Raw genomic sequence first — 5,187 nt, 5'->3', positions numbered from 1 at the left:
ATAGAGGATGTTGTCTATTTGGCCAAAAAAAAGTTTCAGGGTGGCAGAAGCAATATTTGCTTTAAGTTATGCAAGGGACTGCTCTCTCCTATCTAACCATTAGGCATGCACTAACCATCCTGCAGTTTGAACCACACTGACCAGTATTTCTTGTGAGAACATGGTGCTCATTTTCAAAGCAGATGGATGTCTCAAAATGCCTAATAAAATGTCCATCTGCTAAAAAAAAAAATATCTAAATTACAATTTTGGAAAGTCAGAATTTGGATGTTTCACACTGCAGTTTGTCCAAATGGCAAGAGGACGTGTTGTGGGCATGTTTTGGGTGGGAATAGGGAAGACCCAAAAGTAGGACATCCAGCAGTGATTTTCCAATGGGAAGAAACATCCATGTCTAAAAGGAAAGACATTTTAATGTAGACCTGTTTCAGTTACATCCAAGTTATTAAAAAAGGTGCTCTGATTGAGCAGCTGACCACTGGAGGGATTAAGGCGTGACCTATCCTTAATCCACCAATGGTTGCTGACCCCCTCCCTCTCCTCTGAAAATGAAGCTAGAAAGAAAAACAAGGCTCTGTGTCAGCTGTAGCTATTATGACTATCCAGAGGAAAGCACCAAGTAGGTCACAGGTTAGTAGAGAGGATTTTCAACCGTGGGAATGAGTTCAAATACTACTGTAACTCTATTAATTGTTTTCTGGGGTTCCCTGCAGGAAAAGAAAAATACTTACTGTACCTAAAGATATAAGACACTTGGAAGCCTTAAGGCTATTGAAGTGGCCTACATTCAATTACAGTGGGCATTTCTCTGTTTCTGGAGAGATTACATTTTCAAAAAAAAAAAAAGAGTTACAGGAGGATTTGAACCTGTCTCCCTTGGTTTAGAGGTTTCTGCGCTAACCACCAGCCTACTCCTCCATTCTACAAGGATACATGTATGGCAATTTTCTAAGGGCTCCCTTTACTAAGCTGCGTAGGCCTCTACGCGTGCCCAACACACACCAAATTGGAGTTACCGCCCGGTTACCTCGTGGCCCTTGTGGTAATTTCAATTTTGGCGTGTGTCCATTACCTGTGTATGAAAAAGATTTTTTATTTTCTGGCGTGCATAGCTGACTCGCACCAAGTGGCATCTGACACGTGTAGGTCATTACTGCCCAAATTCTTTACCGCTAGGTCTATGGCTGGCGGTAAGGTCTCCGACCCAAAATGGACGCGCGGCAATTTTGATTTTGCCGCACGTCCTTTTTCGGTAAAAAAAGAGGTATTTTTTGCAGACACGCTGAAAAATGGATCTGCGCGCACCCAAAACCCACGCTTACAGTACTGCAAGCCATTTTTCGGTGCGCCTTTGTAAAATGACTCCTAAGATTGCTGCCAGACAGCCCTGTGCCTTGTTTCCCCCCATTTATAATTTACACATTTCAGTTTATAAAATGGTTGTTCAGGATGGATGTCTCCAGCGTAAGGATATCCGTCTCACATATTTTCGAACAGGAAATCTTGACATATTTCCTATTTCAGAATAGCTGTAAATTGGATGTTTGGGGTTTTTGTTGGATGTTATGGGTGTGACTCCTCAATTCTGACTTGGATGCTTTTCAAAAATGACCTTCCACCAGGACTCCATTTGGTTCAAACAGTAAGGAGGCTGGAATGGGCTCCTGTGGTTAGACTGGTGTCATCGGTCCACCGTACAGCTTCAGTGGAACATTGAGCTGGTCCTCACTGATCTCCAAGTAATAGAAGTAAACCACCAATTTGATTCAAGGAATTGGCCATTTTATAAAGCCGTTATGTAACCTAGGGGTTAATAAAACAAATAAAATTACCTGAGTCCCAGAGTTCCGTTGTGGCCAGCAGCATAGGTCCTTGGAATTTGCTGACACCTGAGCTTCTGTTGGCTTGGTAACAGCAGCTGGCAGTTGGCAGAGTGGGTTTGGTGCTCAGAGGGTGAGGACGTGCTGCGCTGATTGTGTATGACAGAGGAGGATTGGAGTGAGAGAAAGAAGGAAAACATAAAAACAGGGAAGTGTTGGTGATTGAGGGTGGAAGGGCAGCATAGGAGAGGTGATAGTACTGTGGAAAAAGTGTTTTGTTCTTAAGATTTGTGTGATTGGGTGTGAGTGGTGGAGTTTGGGAGTAAAAGCCAATTGCTAAGGTTTAATTGAGATGTAAATATTGGAAAAGGGAGGTTGAGTAGTGAGTAGGAGCTAAAGTTTCTGGGAAATAAATACTGTAACTGGGAAAAGAACCATGAAAGGGGGTGAGTGTGTAGTGGATGCAGTGATTTGGAATGTTGAGAACTGAGCTGACTGTGGAAAGTAGAGAGCTGCGCTGCACTGGCAACTGAGACCTACCACTCTGATAGTGATTAGGGAAAGGAAAATTTTAGGATAGGCACTGGAAAGGAAAGGAACTTTAATTTTATTTAATTTTGATAGTTAGTAGTGTCCACAGTTGAAAAAAAACATTCCTTATTTAGTCCCTTAAAAATACAAGAGGAAGTTTTAGGGTTTTGCTTCCAATTATTTTGTTTGAGAGTGAGGTGTAGGAGGAAGAATTCCGCAAGGAGTGGGACCACTGAACAACTCACGAGCATTCCAGGAAAAAGAGAGAAAAACAGAAGTCTACCCCAGCTAAGTAACTGTGAATGCTGAACAGAGTAACATAAAAGTAGACACACACAGACATAAAGGAGAGGGAATTAAAGGAATAACAAACAAAATATATACTTACCCAGAATCCTTGGTGATTGAAGATTGACAGAAAACCTAAAGGAAGAGAAAAAGTGAAACAAAGAATCAAATTCTTGCAATATCTATTTACAAGACTTAAAATATATGAAACATCTACATTTTCCAAAGAAAGGTTATAATAAGAGACACTTATCTGATGTGCTCTGGCGGCAAGTTGACTGTTTTACCTACAGGGAGATAAAAAGTAATTAGAACAATAAGAATATTGAGGGTTTTATTATAGAGTTTTACACTAAGTTTAATTAATGGTGCAAGGTAGTTAAGCTTATGTTTATTTTGAATGTTTAAGTTATTGTATTAAAACTGTTTCAACTAAAATAGAAAACTGAGTTTGTTCTCCTTTTCCAGGAAAATCCTAAACTTTAGTTTTAATTCCTCTTCCGTCCTTTGAGGGCGGGAGACGAGGATAGTATCCTGCACTAGTCCCCTATTCCTGAGTGTGTACCCACACTCGTCCTTCCCTACACCCCTTCCCGTGCACTCCGCTCCATAGATAAATCCTTTTTATCTGTTCCCTTCTCCACTACTGCCAACTCCAGACTTTGCGCCTTCTGTCTCGCTGCACCCTACGCCTGGAATAAACTTCCTGAGCCCCTACGCCTTGCCCCATCCTTGGCCACCTTTAAATCTAGACTGAATGCCCACCTCTTTAACATTGCTTTTGACTCGTAACCACTTGTAACCACTCGCCTCCACCTACCCTCCTCTCTTCCTTCCCGTTCACATTAATTGATTTGATTTGCTTACTTTATTTATTTTTTTGTCTATTAGATTGTAAGCTCTTTGAGCAGGGACTGTCTTTCTTCTATGTTTGTGCAGCGTTGCGTACGCCTTGTAGCGCTATAGAAATGCTAAATAGTAGTAGTAGTACCCTGACAGCAGCCACGACCATAACATCGCTGTCCTGGGACCACATTTCTGGGAAATAACCCTGACAGGGGGGGACTAGATACAATTACAATGTATAGCTCAAAGGCTACGATCACTGCTCCAAAGATGTAAATAAAAGGAACCCCTATCAGAACTGGGATCAGATGCACAGAGGAGTTTATTTATAGATTTGCTTCATTCCACTGCATACAGTAGCGGCAGCCTTAGTGCTGCTGAATATCCCTGTTACCAGCACTTATCCAGATAGCAGCACTTGCTAACCAGATAAATGCCTCGGAAGATTGACCCCATAATTTAAATATCGCATACAACAAAATATGGACTTTTGCTGATTCTGCCAGATACTTATAATCTGGCTTGGCTACTGTCTAAAACAGGATATTGGGCTAGACCTTTGGTCTGACCCATATGACAATTCTTAGGTCTTCTGTTGTAACTACTTGCATTGCACTCTTGAATAACCTTTTCATCAACAATTAAAACAAACGAATAAGCAACTTGTTCCAGTTGACTGCACAATATTGAATATCTTTCAGTGAATCTCTATTTACATAGCATCCACTTCAGCACTGAGACCTTTGACAGAAGCTGGAATGCCAATAAAAAAAAAAAACCCACAGGTTTTAATAAGTCATGCACCCGATGCGATACTTTTGTACCACTCATGAGTTTCTTTATCCACTTACTGCCAGGAACAGCTTCAAATTCTGTCAGCTCCTGAGGAAATGTAGCCAGATCAGGCTCATGTAACAGGATCTGTTCCACAAGGGTATGTAGCAAGGTGAATGTCCTATCCTTCCCCCACAGCTCAGGCATCTACAAATATGAGAAAATTATAAAGAGGAAGGATGTACTACTGGGAACTGGGACTTGATAAACTGCCTTTCTGAGGTTTTTGCAACTACATTCAAAGTGGTTTACATATATTCAGGTACTTATTTTGTACCAGGGGCAATGGAGGGTTAAGTGACTTGCCCAGAGTCACAAGGAGCTGTAGTGGGAATTGAACCCAGTTCCCATCAGAGTCCGCTGGATTAACCACTAGGCTACTCCTCCACTAGCAACATTCCTTGTAGAAGCCTGCCCTTGCAGATCAGAAATGCGGCCGCGCAGGCTTCTGTTTCTGTGAGTCTGACGTCCTGCACATACATGCAGGACGTCAGACTCACAGAAACAGAAGCCTGAGCGGCCAGGTTGCTGATCTGCAAGGGCAGGCTTCTACATGGAATGTTGCTAGTGGAATAGCAACATTAACATTCCATGTAGAATCTCAAATATGGAAAGGGAAATGGGACTTGATATACCGCCTTTCTGAGGTTTTTGTAACTACATTCAAAGCAGTTCACATATATACAGGTACTTATTTTGTACCTGGGGCAATGGAGGGTTAAGTGACTTGCCAGAGTCACAAGGAGCTGTAGTGGGAATCAAACTCAGCTCCCTAGGATCAAAATCCACTGCACTAACCACTAGGCTACTCCTCCACTGTACTGGCCAATCTTCAAAAGCATACGTCAAGTTAGCAGGTGCCATCCAC

The sequence above is a fragment of the Microcaecilia unicolor genome, chromosome 8 (assembly GCF_901765095.1).
Source record: "Microcaecilia unicolor chromosome 8, aMicUni1.1, whole genome shotgun sequence".
NCBI lineage: Eukaryota > Metazoa > Chordata > Amphibia > Gymnophiona > Siphonopidae > Microcaecilia > Microcaecilia unicolor.
The sequence above is the reverse complement of the archived record's forward strand: the minus strand, read 5'-3'. Positions refer to the sequence as shown.